The following is a 17,459-nucleotide window of genomic DNA, read 5'->3' on the forward strand; positions in this document are numbered from 1 at the left end:
TTAGACTTGGCCACTGCCCGGGGTTGTCTCTTGTCCTTCTGCTTTACCTTATAGTTTCTCTTGATACAGACAACATTGATATAGTTGTCTGGTTTGGAGACTTCAGAAGATTCTAAGGCACTGCAGGAGGGTACAGAGGCTTGCCCTGAGGGCATTTGTCTGCTTGCAGCACAGGCCAGAGCTCATCAGAGGGTGTCTTTTAGCTCTTTGGTAGCATAAAAGTGTAAAGTTTGTCTCAAGTCAGGTCCTGGCAGACATGGATCATCGTAATCATTAAGCCAATCACCACAACGGCAATTAATTTGGACCTCTGTAAGCAGACATGAGGTTTGGTGATACAATCTCAGTCCTAAAAATATAACATAAATGTGCTCAATGCTCTGCATTGAAGATTCAGTTTTTAACAGAGCCAACACAGACATACCAGCTCCCTTTCACTGGGAATCTGCATTTTCATTTCCCACCTCAGATTTAGCAGTACTAAAGTGATCCTGCACCTCTGCATCAGGCAGGTGTAGGAAACAAGAATTGTTTTATATAAGTAAAGGCACCAAAAAGATGGGTTAGATGATACATTGAGTCTATCTATGTAATTATCTCCTTGCTGATGGTCTCAAAAAACCTTCCCTCAGAGTAAGTCAAGTGATGATAAACATTATTTCTCAGGGATTTACTGCCTTCTTTCATTCCCTGTAAATCAGGGTGACAAGATAATTATATGGAACCCTCTATAGAGAAGAAGTTGTAGATTTAGCAAAGATCCACAGAAAGAGGCAAGCAACAAGGCAAGGCAGTAAGGAAGATAACATGCACAAAACCTCTGCTGAATACTGACATACCAGAAAACCAAATAATCTAATTGGAATTAGGACCCACTTTGAATAAAATGCAGTGCTGAAATTATAGCAAGAATAGGAGAAATGTTGGCGACACTTGGGCACCTGACACTGTTACCCATGATGATCCCAGAGAAGACCTGAAAGAACTCTCAGCAGCAAGAACAATTTGGCTGAAGGTGTTGAATGTCTTCAGACACTGCCTTTTCTAACAGGACTGCTACATTTAACTTGGAAGTTTCGTGGAGACATCTTATAATCCGTCCTTCTATAATACATCCAGCTCTGCCAGATCAGCTGAACAAACAACTTTCAGTGATGAGATTATTCGTCTAAAAACACCATTAAAATTGCACTCACTGGAGTATGGAAACCTGTCAAGGCTTTGTGCCTTTTTAGATACTGACCATTTCCACAGAAAAAAATCACGTGGTATATGGCCTCCCTTTCAGTTGCTATGGAGTTTTGTGGATACTGGGAAAATTTGCCTTTCACTTATGCTTGGTCTAATGGGCACTATAATGAAACTATTTGATTGAATGAGGTGCAGAAGATAACCCAGCTTGTGACTTTCCATCTTGTCAGGAACATTAAGCCCATTCCCTGAAATAAATTGCTAGTTCAGTTTCATATGTCTGCTGGGGCTAAACACCCTGTTACTGTAGGATGGAAGAAGACAGATTCAGCAGCAACCACAGAAACCTGGCCCAAAATAATTTGGCAGAGATTAGGCCTTGGGTTGGCACAGTGCCTGGAAGTGAATTACATTCGTGCCACTGGACTTAGTGGCCTTTCTCACATGGTCATTACTATATGCTCCTACAGTGACTTAGCATCTACCTCCATTTACCTACTTATTTCCTCAAGTGTCTTCAAAATACCAATACCATAGCTATCAGAAGATTTCTAGTGATGTCGTGTTTGGCACCCAGAAGTCTCATCTCTCTAACCTAGATTGGCTTTTATGCTTCTCTTTGATAGTCATTTTGGATAAATTATGCTGTTCTCTGTCCTTCCCACTACATTTCCTGGTACAAATTCCTATCAATTCACTGTGAACATGGCTTTTTGGCCAGCTCTCAGGCTTGAGAAAGGGGAAGGTAATTCTAGTGAGAAAAGTACAGAGATTAGGGGGAAAAATACCCAGAACAGAATTCTGACTTTCTGCCAGGAGACTGACTTTGCCATGGCTGGCAGTGGAGCTGCACTGTCTGATAGCAGCTGTCACTCTGTGGGAAGAAAAGGATGGGCCATCATCAAGGATGTGCAGCAGGCCTTCCTGGGTACCCATTCCTAGTGTAGGGAATATCACAAGAGATATCAGGACACTTCAAAGAGAGGAGCTGTCTCACTAGTCACAGCCAGCACTAAACTGGGTTGTTTTCAGTACTGGTGAAACATCACAAGTACCTTTTTTTTAGTTTCATCTTGAAGGCTTTTATTCAGGATATGGCAAATGGGATCATTGTGACCTCAGCTCAGCTCCATCTGCTGATAGAGACTTTATTTTTGGCCATAATGTCACAATTGCTTTAAATAATTGAGACTGAAAACCTCCAGGATGATTCCTGCAATGGAAATCATAATGCTTCCTGTCGCATCCTGCTCTGGGAAAATGTGTAGAAGGAAGATGAAAACCTGAGCTCAGCCTGCAGTTAGGGAAAGGCTGTGCATGGACACTCAGCTGCTGTCTGCAATGCAGGGCAGGTTCCTGAGCTGGCCCTGGGTTAGCTGGCCAGGACCCCACTGTTTCTCAGGAGGCAGATTTGTCCTGGCACAGCAGCTGCTCTGTGCTGTGGTGTGAGACACAGAGCAATGTCCAGCTCCTGAGGGCGTGTGCTCAGGGCAGAGAAAAGCAGCAAGAGGAGGCAGGGCAGCAGAGAGGTGCAAAGCTTACAGGAACCAGCTCAAGGATCTCTAAATTTGCCTCCTGCTTCAGTTAACTTGGAAGCAACACCTTACATATATGAAGGATAGATCTGACCACATATTTCTACTTCCTTATGCTGAACTCAGGCAAGCAAAAAAATTATGACTGGCTGAAAACAAATAAAACGCACACACATTGTGCCTTTTGGCTCTGATCCAGTGGGGTGTACACTCAGTGGTTTTTTCAAAGACTTGAGACGTTTCTTAGCAAGAAAATCTCTGAAAGTGAAAATTGCCACATGACTGTCAGACTCCAGGAATATGGGTTGGAGGAAAAAAACCTGATATTGCAAATCTTGCTGTGGACTGGAGGCAGCTGAGAACACCCAACTGCAGGAACACAGAACCCTGTCAAATCTGGATTGTTTTCCTTATTTGTGTTATGGACAAGGACCACTGCAGCCAATGTCGAGCCTGTCTCCATCTGCACACTATATAATATGACTGCTGTTGCACGTCAGTAATGGTGGATTTCTATGTCAGTTTATAGGCAGGTTTCTTGAAAGACAGCTGGTTTTGGCTTTTGAACAACAGCCAGCACTCACTGAAAGCACTGTACAAAGTTTCTTAGTGGCTTAGGAGTTGCTTGTCCCGTTCCCAGTACACGTTGCCCCTGCCACCAATGGCACAGCTACACGGGCACTATAACTAAATTTCAACAGAAGACTGAAGGGCCATGGACATTAAATTCACATCCCACCCCTGGAAAATACTTCTCCGTAGTGAAGCTGGAAATAATAGTTGTGAAGTGCATTGAAAAAGAGGGCTTCAGAGATGCTACCCATATTAAACATTTCAGTGGAAGAAACCTCACTCTGTAAAAGCCACTCATGCTCTAAGCAGCTTTTTCAGTGAGGAACTCCCACTGAAACTGATGGATAGGAAAGAACAGCCTAAGGCAAGGGATATATTTCATTGGAAGTAATCCTAGATATATTGAAATTACTTGCAAATTTTGGTTTATTTCAACAGGATGGGACTGTGGCCAGTTTTGATGGAGTGGAGATGAATCATGTAATTTTCACGTGGTTTAGTGCAGGAATTCAAAGCAAGGCGTCCCTCCTACCATGCATGTAATAAAGCACAGTCACTGTTCTACTGTTCCCAACCTCTTCACAGCCACAAGTTAGGCAGAAATCAGCTGCTATTTGATCTCACATATCAACTTTGATGCCCAAATTGTATTACATGACTGAAGAATTCAAACTCATGAGCAATTACAAATTAACACAGATACAATTCAACACTAAGCAAATGGGGTATATGTCAGTCTACAAATATCGTAATGTTAAATTTCAAAAATCCCAGGTGACTCTCCACAGTAACACATCTGGAAAGCTCAGTTTTTTCACTCTCTGATGACAGCTCACCAGTCCTTGGTCTAGTCACTCTTCCTAAGCAGATGTCCTCACCTACCCCATGCCTTTCTGAAGCCAGCAGGCCTCTGTACAAGAATCAGCAACTCTCTTCTCATCCTCAACAGCAGAACTGAGCCAAAGCAAGAAAGAATGAAAGAAAGAAGGGAAGAAAACACCTCATTTCTGATAATTCAAATAGGCTAATCAAATATAGTGAAGAAGGGCCCTGCAGAAATGTATTTATAACACAGAGAATGTAAAAAAAAAACAAGTCAGTGAGAGAGGGAGAATGACTTGAGCAAGTTAAGTGTCCAAATAATCCATCGGGCTTTGAGTTGGCAAGAATGCTACAGGACCAGATACAGGCTGTGAATCAGCAGCTTTGGAATGCCAGCACAGAGAGAATGGCAAGAGTGATCCAAGGGGGGACAGAGGCATGCAGAAACTGCTCCAAGACCATTTTAGCAAAGCATGTGTTTCTAACATATATATATGTTCCTATGATGGTAAAGTAATGGCTCAAACGCTTACTAGCTTAGTTCCTCAAAGCATTAATTGAGGTCAAAAAGACTTCCTGATGTCTTGAGCAGATTAAATCCACTGCTGACCAGGCACTAAGGCAAAATTTAAAATTTACAATTAAAAAACATGCTTTAGACAGACCTATTTGCTGGAGAGTGGAAGTAAAATGCTGAATTCCTGCTGCTTAATTTCCAAAATCTGCATTCCATAGACTGACTTCTGTTTTGGCTGGCAGCAGAGCAAGCTGAAGAACAAGTGGAGGAGGGCGATCCCATGCTCCTGGCAATGTGGTGCCAAGGGCAGGATTCCTTTCAGCGGGCGGGGATAAGAGACATGCTGAGGGCATTTGTTCCCAGCTGACTTTGGCTGTTTGCTAAATATTCTTAGGATAGATGCTGGTCCAGCAGGAGGGCTTGGTGGGTATCCCTACCCTCACCCTGCCCACTGCCCTCTCGCCTTGGCAATGGGGGATGCAGGATTATTGCACTACCCAGACTTCAGTACTAAAGATCTTTTGCACTTTGTGAAAAGATACTTCACAGGTCAGTGAGAGTCCTTACACCATTTTCTTTTTGGCAGTATCACTCATTTCTTTTCCCCTGTGAGAGGTGAGCAATACCAAAACACTTCTTGTGTTTGTCCTCTTTAGTCCATTTGAACTCATAGTCCCCATGCCCTTCTAGAGAAAAATCAGACAAGGTTCACTAGAGAGCAGGAAAAGCACATGATACTGCTGGAAGAATTATCTTTACTTTCTTGAATTAAGTCATACTTCGGGATATTTCATGGGGGTTAGATATATCTATTTAACTTCAAATGTCTCTTACTGATTTTATGATTAATTTGTCTTTCCTTTTTTATCTTGAATAGGGAAAAAGTAATTAATTTATAAAATTCTAACAATAGCTTTTTCTCCAACTTTCAACCCAGAAGAAAACTTTAAAATAATTTCTCTATCAGCTGACTGACTGTGGGTATACCCTGGTCTGCTCAGCATACAAAGAGACCATTGTCAATAGTCAGAAAGCACCTCAGCACTTCAAACAGAAATCACATGAGAGGACCTTCCTGATGCCCAGATGGGTCAGTTGGCAGGAGGAGGACTGATAGGGATGAGAAGCCTACTTTGCATGTGTTTATAATTACCACACAGGCTGCTTAGGATATTTTTATTTATTTATTCTTGTGACTGCTGTCAGCAAAGTCAAACATCTTTGTGACTTCCATAATGTACCTGAAGATGCACTTTCCTTGAAATCCATTTCAGCATTACGAGGCAAGAATATTCCTGTCACCAAGGAAGCAGGAACTGTTTTCTTCTTTCAATTAGAAATTAGTTCTAGCTTTGACTAATTCCTCAAATTACTTTGATCTAGTCCAGAATAACAATGCTGAGTTCTTTTCGGAGAGCAGGATAGCAACACTTCTTTTTCTATGCTAGTGAATTCTCTGGATGTAATTTGGATGAAGACAGGACAAGGAAAAAGAAAACAAACAAGAAAATATTATGAGAATTTCTAGTGCTCTGTTCTGCTTCTCAGGAAAAAACATCCCGTCCATGATGGCAATGCACTGATCATGGGCTGTGGTCAGCAGGAGAACATTGTTTTTAGAGGACAATTACAAAGCTCCATTCCTTAGACTGGAGCTGTGCTCTGCTCTGGGGCATATGGATAAATTACATTCCTTTCAGTCCCACTGTGCCCAAAGTAAGACCTAAGGGAAATTTAGTAACAGGCTCTGTGGGCCCTCTGCCCTCGCTGCATTTGTAGCTGCAGCTGCCTGACTGAAGGGAGAAGCAGCAGATGCCTTTCCCCCCATTTCTAATGTATCTCAGACCTAACTTGAAAAGACCACAGGTAGGACAGGAAGTTTATGTCACTCTTGTGTTCACTTGCTGCTGCCCAGGTTGCTGCCATGTGTGACAAAAGTGCCAGTTTGGGTTCTGAGGACACCTCTGTGCTGGGAATTGGCCCATGGCTCCTTGCAGAACACCAGGAAAATACCTGGCAGCCATGTGCTGCTGCCACTGGGAAAATTTACCCAAACTGTTTGTTAGAAGCATAAATTATGCCTCCCATTGCAAAGCACCTGGGCATTTAGAAATTTGGAAGGGCTTTTATTATTATTATTATTATTATTATTATTATTATTATTATTATTATTATTGTTTAAGCATGAAAGGAAGCTCCTCAAACAACTGCCAATTTTTTGTTCCAGTTACTGAATGGTGAAACTAATCCTGGCCTTGTAAAAACAAAAGCTGGCTCCTGTTCAACACCTCTCCTCTGATAAAAAACTTGCAATAATGTAAATAAAACTAAATAAATCAAAGTAAGAAATTACCATGTATATTTCACAGGAAGTGAACCTGCTATGCCTTCTAAGTACTTACAGACAGTATGTGATCTGCTTTTGATTCATCACTTGTTTAAGTAATACAGATATTTTGCTCTCCAAAGTAATGGGCAGAAAAGACAAAGTAAAACAAAATGTAAAAAACCCAGCTAACTCTATGCCTAATGGTTTGTGTTTGCAGGTCAAATAAAGCAGAACTCTTTGCAACCCATTCTGAAATGCTTATGGGTTTGGATATTATCTCACCTAGCAGAAAATCACTGAGAAATGTTAAATTTAAGAAAGACTTCATCAGCAAAAGTGTGACACCTCAATAAATAGATTAAAATAAGTTGATCTGCATCTTGAACTAGAGATCAGCAGTGTGGCTCTGTGTTTGATCCTTTGCCAGTTGTGCCACTGGGAATTTGTGTTTGCACTTGTAACCCAGACAGAGAAATGGCATGCAAGGGAGAAAAGTGCTGGAAAGGCTCATTAATGCCTCTGTAAATAGAGTTCTTGCCTTGTAAAGGTGCTGGGAATGCTTTTTTCATTAAGATTGGGTGAATACCCAAGCAGTCTCAACACTGATGGGCCCTGTATTGCTTTACAAACTTTATACAGACATACAAGGGAAGAGGAAAATGCATCTGCAAAATATCTCAGTTGACCTGCAGCTAGACTTATGTTATTAATTAACATTTTGTTATTGAAAGGTCTCTTTACATGCAGCCCAAGGTAGCCACTAGCCAAAGTAAAAAGTCAACACTTGGTTTTGCTGGTACAAAACAGAGGGGATGCAGAGCACACAGAATGACCATGAGTTTGGCTGGTTCTACATATTCTTTCTGTTACATTCCCAGCCTGAATTGCAGTATCAGAGATGACAATGATAATTTCACCTTGAGAAGCTAAAATACATGCCTTAAGAAAGAAAAACAAAACAGTTTGCACCTTCCAAATGGAATGAAAAGATTTCCTTCACTGACGCATGGTAGTTTGTGCAGAATTGCTCATGGTAGATTGTCAGACGTGGCAATCAGCATTTTGCCAAAACAATATAATACAGTCAGTTTTACAGACCTCGTGTTTGTGACTTGAAATTATATAGCTTGCTAGAGCAAATGTTTCAAGTTTTGTCAATGATACATTTGTTCTTCTGACAAAATAATTAAGCATTCTGTCAAAAAGGGATATTTTATTGTGGCAACCTCAGAAATAACAAAACATCTATGACACACATCCATCGCATGCATTTGCACAGTTGGAAGGCAAATCATCTGATTGATTATCTCTGTGACATGAAAATCCATTAACATTATTTGAAAATATAAGTTAGTGTGGTGCAGTCAAAGAGTTTGAATTTTGGCAGTCTGTCATCATATGCACGTAATGTTAAGAGATGATACTTATTAATCAATCATCAATTTGACTCATCTAGAAACACCATATGCCAAAGCAGAAAAAAATCAAAAGGAAATCCATCCAATCAAAATAACTCTTTTGTATTTTGATTTCAGTAAATAAAACTTCCATAGTCTTATTCATCAGCTTCCTTTGATTCTTTAGGAAATCAAAAAAGCATTGCTCCAGGGTTAAAACTGGACAAAAAAAAAAAATTCATAGAGATGGTTTGGAAGAGGACTATTGCATTTAGATGAATCAGACTGTGAGTGCTTGCTTAGGGAGTACAGAATTAGAATACTAAACAATTTCCTATCTTCAAATCCTACATCTTGAATGATGTGGAATTCATTATTTTCACTTATAACTCAGCAGTGAAAACATCCTCTTACTGGGAAAAATGAACTTGAAAATACTGCGGAAATTTTTAAAATGTTGATACTGCTGTTCTATTAAAATTTAATTTTGATTGCACATGATGAGAATTTATGATTTGGTAGTAAATTATTGAAATACTGTAAATTATAGTAAGGACCATTTTATAGGGTCATTTTTATTTAAAGACAAAGAAAAGAACAAAAATATCCTCTAACATAACACGTGGTAGCTTATTTTTCATGCAATTTTTCTTTATTATCCCTTCCAAAAAAGCTGATCACTTTGATAAACACATAAAACAACATATAAATTAAAAGAGAAAGGGCATGCTGTGCTCTGCCAGTGGAATATCTGATTTTGATCATTGCAAAGTGTCAGATTGCAAAGTGTTAAATACTTACAATACACTGGCAGATCAATTTTTTTAACGCTGTGTGGGTAGATAACTTTACTACACTATTGTGTCCTTAGGGTTTGTTTCCACTCAATCTGACATGCATTCATTGATATTGATGTTTCTGTTCCCACCTGGTGGGGAAAGCACAGAGTGGCCCATTACTGGCAGGCTGCTTAGTCAATCTTTAAAGGATTCCATTTTGAATCTGATTGCTCCTTACTTTTCTTTCAAATATACCACAGGTGCCCGCCGAATTTGTCTCTTTGACAGAAAAGTAAAAGATTTCTTTAAAATATTTAAAAATCTAGTTTCAGTTGGGCTTTCTTTTAGTAGAGAAAATGCTATAATAGGGTGGGCAAAGCAATTGAAAACTCAGGCATGGGGAAGAGGGGCTGTAAGGACATGAATGCCAGAAGTGCAGTTATCCCAGAATCATGGAATAGCTGAGGCTGGAAGTGAGCTCTAGAGAGGATCTAGTCCTGCCCTCTGCTAATGCCCAATGCCTTTCACTATGTGCACTAGTACAATTTGGTAGCTTCTCTCTGCTCATAACTCATGTCAGAGTCTAATCAGCCCTTTCAGAGGGCTAATGGCAGAGCTCTCAGACAGTACTTCAGCAAAAAGTTTGAATCAATAATGTTTTAATGGATTCCATTTGATCTTTGCAAGATACAGAGAACCAATCCAATTCTACATCATTTCAATGCTTTCCTTCAAGTGAGTGCCAAATACAGCCTCTGCTTTGGAAAAAACTGCTCTGAAGAGTGTACCAAATGTGTGCAGCACATCTGAGACTCATGCAATTAGAAATGTTGGTCTGAGGCTGATGCATTGCTGTTACCAATATATTACATACTGCTGCAGATCTTACTGCAGTTTTCTAGAAGTCTACTTAAGGTGGATCCAAATTTAAATTTAAGAGTTCTGTGAGTAAATTTAAGCATCTGACTAAAATTCCCCCACTTAGGAGTCCAGCTCAGTCTTCATTCTATCTGAGCTTTATGCATCTAGGTCTTGGCTGTCCAAAGCTAAGTTCATTTACTTGGGCTCTTTTACAGTCAATAGAAGGTACGTGGGCCTCTCCAGGATAATTTATCTGACCTACCTTACAATGACATAGATCACCTTCTGGGCTATTTAAATTTGTTCATAGACTACAAGAGGAGACTAGGAACACTGGATTATGTGCTAGCTTATATATGCTTATAACACATTAGGTGAAATCTTCTCTAGGTTTTAACTGTTCTGGTTGTTTAACACTCTAGGAAGCCTCCTGTCCCAGGCAAGGTCAAAAAAAATGAACAGAACACCTCTCTGGCAGACAGAACTTCAGCTTTCATCCATCAAAATGCTGAAGAGACTCTCCTGGACACCAACCAGACTACAGAACATGAATACCAAGGTTCCTATATACTATGGTATATGATGTTTCCTTTTCCCTTGCTATTTTTTTTTTTTAAGTTATTAGCAGAAGAACAGTGTTTCCACAGATAAAAGATTACTATTTTGGCTGTTTTTAATTTGCAGAAGCAAAGTAATCTCAAAGAATTAATAATCAATTAACCAATTGACAGCAACTTTAAAGTCTTGTTTATATGATTTTGCTTCTTTTAATGTTCAACCTTGAGGAGAGATCAAAGCAATAAATATTGGTAATCTCATGGGAAGCCTGTCTGAAGCAAACCAAACCTTTGCTCCTTTTTCAGTGTTCTCATTAAATTACATAAATATCCTTGCTAGCAATGCAGTAAATTCTGTTGGCCATGTATAAAAAGGAACAGAATTCAGCTTACTACCTAATACATAATTACCCTGTCTAGCAGGAATAAAAAACAAAGAAAAATTACTTTTGTCACGTGTGTGCAGATAAAATCCTTACAGAACAAGGAAATGGATTTGGTAAGTAAAAACCTGTCAGGGTCATACAATTTTTTTCTCAGAGCAGAAATGCTCTTTAAAATAAAAATCTATGCATCAGAACACACTGGTGTGAGCACTGTGCTGTGCTTTCATTAATACATATGAGATTTTCTGAAATGATTTCCTCTACAATCTTTTATATCTCATAAAACCTTCAGTGATCTTAATGAAGATTTATATCACATTGGATTTTTTAGTTAATTCTAACATGATGTGACCAACATGCCAGTACTTGTCTTTTTTAAAGACTGAGTCATGCTGTTGAGCTGAGAAGTATAAGAAAAGGAATACTTATTTCTCGGGGAAAGAGCTGTGCCACTACCTCCATCTAGATACAAAGAAGAGAAAGGAAAAATGTACTTTGCACTCGCAGCAAAAACCAGGTCTTGTGACATATTCAACGTCCACAAAATGCTCAGTAGAGATTTTTTGAGAAATCTTTAATTTGGCCAAGAAGAAGAGCAGGCAGACCCTAGGCAGGTCAGAGGCACAACCAACAGCCTTCCAAGCTTACAAGCACTGCTCGTTATTCTCTGGGTTCAGGTCTTAGTTCAGTCTAGAATATAGTAACAGAGGACTGAAAAAGACTACTTAGGTCACTGAATGATGTCCCAGGCAATCCAAGAACCACTGCAGCAGATATTTAGTCTTAAAAGATCCGTACAACTCCTCCATGAACAGCCCCATACCTCAGCTTGAACACTACTCCTGATTCCCTGTGGCCCTGAGACACAAAGAAAAAGGAGTAAAGCCGTACGTCTGGGGTACCATGAGAAGAAAGCAGGCGTGGTCATTTCCCAACACCCTTACAGCAGTAAGAATTGGAAGTAAAGTGACCAAAAGATCCTAAGAAGCTCCAAGAGCTCCTAACACCAGAAAAAAGAGCAGGGCTTCTCACTGAGCATTAAGCCCAGCACCCATTTGACTACCAGAGCTAGGAACAGAAGTCCTGTAATGGGAGGCTAAAGCATTGCAAACACACAGAATCTCCTCTCTAATGGGCATTTGGGTACCAGCCCTACCAATAAATTGGATACAAATGAGCAGTTATCTCAAGCTTTAATTCCAACTCCACAGTCATTCTTATCTTGTTTTGTGATCCCCATCCATAAACTTATCAACCTCCATCTTAAAACACTTTGAGTTTCTTATAACAATGTACCATTGTTGTCTACCTTTTCCCAGGGAAAACTAACCTTGGGGAATACAACAGGAATGTGATGCATTTGTTTTCTATTTAAGCAGTATGAACTGTGTTAATCCTTACATCCTTCTGCTAAATATTAGACATCTAAGATAATAGTGACCAGTGCTGTTTTCTGTAGACTAGGCTGTACCTTCCAGTAATGGAGGTAGGGCTGATGTATCTGTAATCAGTGTGATCTGTAATCCTTACACAGAAAGGACAGCTGCTCCAGATAATCAATTCATGCATAAAACACTGACACAACTGAATTCACAAGTCCTAGATTAAATTCAAAGCACATACAAGCATAATTTTTTTCAAGCCATACTATGTACCCACCTATGCCACTGTGACCCTTGAGATGATGATAATGTTCAAGAGGAAGGATTTTCAGAAACAGTGACAGGATTAAAGAGATATTCCTTCCTCTTCCATTTTTAAATGAATTTGGGGAATTATATCTGCTCTGGATACTGGATCATCAATTTTATTAACAGTGAGAAATTTATATATTATTTTAATATCACACATAGAATACTGATAGTATATTTACAAAGTAAATAAACACAAATTCTTTTGTTTTCAATAATGACAAATACACATAACAATAGAAGTGGGAAATTTCTGCACTAAAATTACTTCAGCATATTGTTAATGTGGTCAATGATATCTCTGAAAATAGGAGGAGTTAAACTGTTGAAAAGGGAAAACACGAATATTATTGACTTGTAAGTAGAAAGGGAGATTATGTTGATGAGGTTTAGAACTAACAGGTAAACAAAGATAGAATTGTATAACAGAAACATAGAAGGGCCTGTTCCAGGGAAAACACTTGGAAAAGGACTCTGATATCCATAAAGGTAGTTGTTCCAAGGCTGCTAACTTTGACCAGTGTTAGGTGCAATGTAAACTGGGCCTAAAGCATACAAGGACCATTGATGTTTCACACTACAAGTTTGACATTAACTAAATTAATTTCAAATACATTTTCACTTTAGAAAATATCCTGGAGCATATTCAAGTCTATGCATAAAATGATTTTACAAGTTATTCTAAAACTACTTCACTGATTATGAGGTGCATGCACAGTAACCATTCTGTAGAGCTGTGACTGAGTAGAGGTCTGGTGGATGAGGTAAGGGGAACTAAAGGACACAAAGGCTTCAAATCTACAGTGTCCTTAATGACCTTCTACAGGCTGATCTGCCAAATTGCAATGACCAATGAACCACATGCTGAAGCTTCATCTTCCTCACTCTAAGTTCCCAAACCTCTCCTTACATTTAACCCTCACACACTCTTCAAGGTAAACCTTTAATCCCACATCATTTAACTGGACTCAGAGGAATGCAGTGATCTATCACCCTTCTGTGCTGCCTGTTAAATGCTTGGCCAGAGAAAAAGGGCACAAAGAAAATTTTAATTTTACTCACACTATGCTATGTAAGTTCCAGCTATTGCAAGGGCCACTGTTTTCCATTTTAATGGACACAAACCTTACTGAAAAGTTAATTATGTGTTCTTCCTTTTTTAGCTGGTGACAAGTCTAATGCTTTTAGGGGGCTCCAAAAATGAAGACTATACTGACTGAGGAATCCATTTCCTTATTTTTCCATCCAAGTACAAGTCCTGTCTTCAGAGCTGTAACCAAGGAGGGAAGTATTCTTTGCCAGGAATGATGATACTATTGTTTCTGGAAGAGATGCATATGGACAAATCAGAATACAATTATTCAAGAGGCGTGGAAATCACAAAGGCAATTTCAGTTTCACTATTCCATTTTTTCTCTGTATTTCTGGCAGTGCTTTAAATTTTTCTACAAACAATTAAGAAAATTGTTTGTTGATGTCTATGTGATGTCTTAGAGTGCCACAGTCAAAAGGATTAATGGCTTTTAAGATGAATCCATGTTTTCTTAATATCAGAAATAAAGGGGTTTCATAAATTGTTCTCACTGTTCTTTTGTCTTTGCCCGTATTATTCACCATTTTGATAGGCATCATGATAGAATTCTTCCAGGCTATTTAATAGCTAGGATGATGCAGTAGAAAGCATTGCTGCAACTCTGGGAGACAAATTGTACTCTGTGCTCAACATCAAAGAAAAGAGAACAGGAAATCATGAGCAGAAGCAAGGACAGATTAAAAAAGAGCAGCAAAGTCCTACAAATCATGAAACACAAAACCAACAATCTTTAATGTTGTGAAGGCACTTGAAAAATAGAGAATTAAATATGGAAAGACAAGAAAGGTTTTATTAGTAGCTCTACTTTTTTTTGAATGGTTTGAGATGCCTGCTGGACACTGGGGAAGCAACAAATGTATCACAGAAAACCATTACAGGGCTGGATAGGCAGGGTAGAGCTGTATTAAAGCTGAAAAGTGACCACCTTCATGAATGAAATAGGGATGAGACTGAAGTTTACTTAGGATGACAAAAGCTCTTTAGATGCTGCCAAAAAAAGTGATTAGTACCCGTCTCATCCCTTACCTGATTTTCTTTTCTTTACTCAGCCACTCCTTAGAGTGCTAAATCAGCACTTCAGCGCCACAGCTCCTGCATAACCACTAAGAACTGCTTTTTTCCCACACACCAACTCCATGTCGTAAGAGCTGGAAAACACCCAGAGTAGAAAGAAAAAAAAAAAAATAGGAGACTTTTACTAAAGAGCTTGAAAATCTGGTGTAACCTCTCCACTGTTTCAGGTGGACAGCATGGTAAATGAGACTGATAAAAACATGACTGAGATGGAGAAAACAGTATGAATTGCAGTATGACGAATACATGTGCATGTGTACACTCCCCCACGCCCCCTCACTCCCTCCACCTAGGGCAGCACACATCCATTTATGGGAGGATTGGAAGTCAGGATGGTGAGTCTGTGTGAGGTCAGCAGGAACTTCACAGGAAAGTTGATTTTTGAAGTGCAGTCATCCCACCCTCTCACCCCTCATGAATGGTGCATTTACCATTGCTAGAGAAGTTTCTTCAACATGCAACTTGAAAAAGCACTTTCAGCCCAGGAGTTTTAAACTGAACTCTGAAAGTCAGCTCTGTTCTGCCTACATCATGTACTGTCACTAATAATAAATTTCAGAATTGAAAAATTTCTGTTGATAAAAGAACTAGAAAAAAGGTTAGATTCTTCTCTTCCAACATTATTTCTGGAAAGCTTTAAAGTAGAGATTCATAAAATATAATTTTGCCAAGAGATTTTAGACATGAATTTGAGTATAAGCATATTTCAAACTTACTGAGTAAAAAGCAACCATGTGTGTGATCATCTTTTTAAACAGAATTAGCCCTACAAAATAAATATGGATTTTACAGTCCCTTTGTGTGTGTGTGTGTGCGCGTATGTAATGGCTGTGAAAAACAGTTTACTTCAACAGTCACAACCTCTGATGTTTTTGGATGCATGAACTGGACAAAAAGATCTAGCCAGGTATAATTTTTCAGAACAATATCAGTGGGAGGAAAACCCTATTTAACTGATTCTGACTTCAATTTTCACTGGCTGATAGAAGTGTGACAAGCTTGGCTGGTTAGCTGCAGGAATTAATAAACAGGAAGAAAGGCAAGATGGTACCCCTGTTCAAGAAGGCTTCTTAGGTCTTTCCTTAAGAATTCAATTAGGCCTTCCCAAATATTACTGTCTTTTGAGCTTTAGATTTTAAAGAAACATATGAAGAGATGGGGCTTTAACTGCTGCATTTAGCGCTTTTTATTCCTTTGATACTTCTGAATTAAAATTCAGAAAGCATATGAATTTAGATTTTTTTTTGCAAGTGCCCAATAAAATACCCTTAATGACAGTGGAGGCAAAAGTGCCAGAAAAGACTCCTTAGGCTCCATCAAAAACCTTTTTTAATCACTGAAAATAAGATCTTGCTGAATTACCTCCAAAATCTCAAGACAGAAGCTTTCAAAAAAACAAACAAACAAAAGACCTAGGGGCCTTGGGGGATTTTTTCCACACTCAAGATGGGACATTGTATATAATTTCTGACACCCTTGTAGTCAGCTACATAAGACCACTGGACAGACTCTGATGTGCTTTGAAGTACACAGGATATATGAGTAATGTATTTTGATAGATAATACATGTCATATAGATATATGGTCATAAAATACATAGCTTGACATTTCCTTATCCTTCAACCTACTTTTTGTACTCTTCTTTCTCCAAGTCTGGGGTCTGAAGGACTGCAAATTAGCTATGACCTAAGCTGTATTATATTAGAGGGGCGAGGTTTTTTGCTACATAAAAGCACTTAGATTAATAAAGCAAGGTTATCTGTACACCATACCAATGAGGTGCTGTGACTGACACTTTAAAGGATGCACGATCTTTGGATCTATTCTTGATTGTAAAGTTCACAATGTAACTTGTTCCCCCTAAATTTATTTTACCATTTAAAAGTCAAGAAAAAAACATGGCTGCATTTTGAAGAAATAAGCAAGGCTGCAGTTTCAAATGTAGACCTTCTGTCCATAATTTTGCTGCTTGCAGGCAAGGTCATCAGGATATGCTCCTTCAGAACAACAACGCCGCAGTGAAGAGAAAGAGAAAACAAAATTGAAAAGAAGTAGGGGAAAAAAAGAAGAGAAAATCAAAAATGGAGTAAAAAAAGTGTTGCATTCAGAATACACTGGTGTTACATGGTTGAGGCTGACCTTCATTTCACATTTCAGGTAAGACTGTAGTATCTGCTTCCCATGTAATGGTAGTTTCCCCACCAGCTGTGTTATAAACATATATTATAATATTGGCTTCTCGCAAAGTATAAAGGTAGATATTATATAATGTTAGAAATGCTTTTTGCTGTGTGGATGTAGTTTTCTCTCTTTTTAGCAAGAATGTTAGCACGTGTGAGCAAGTAAGATAACCTCCAAGGGAACAGGGGATGAGGCCCGAGAAGCTGCTAATCAACACTTTGTCCAGGGAACAAAGGGGCCCAAAGGCTGCTCCGCCCGGAGAACGGGCGGCCAGGAGAGTCCGAGAGCCGCTATCGCCGCTCTGCCCGGGGGGCAAAGAGGCCAAAGCTGCAATCAGCCCTGACTGTCTGGAGAATTAAGAGATCCACCCTACCATCCACTCTTACCTAGTGAGCCCAACCCCAAGAATCAAAAGAAATAAAACCACAAGGCAGAAGAATACGCATGCTCTAAAAAGGCGGAACCAAGGAGTG

The sequence above is a fragment of the Aphelocoma coerulescens genome, chromosome 2 (genome assembly GCF_041296385.1).
Source record: "Aphelocoma coerulescens isolate FSJ_1873_10779 chromosome 2, UR_Acoe_1.0, whole genome shotgun sequence".
NCBI classification, from domain to species: Eukaryota; Metazoa; Chordata; class Aves; order Passeriformes; family Corvidae; genus Aphelocoma; species Aphelocoma coerulescens.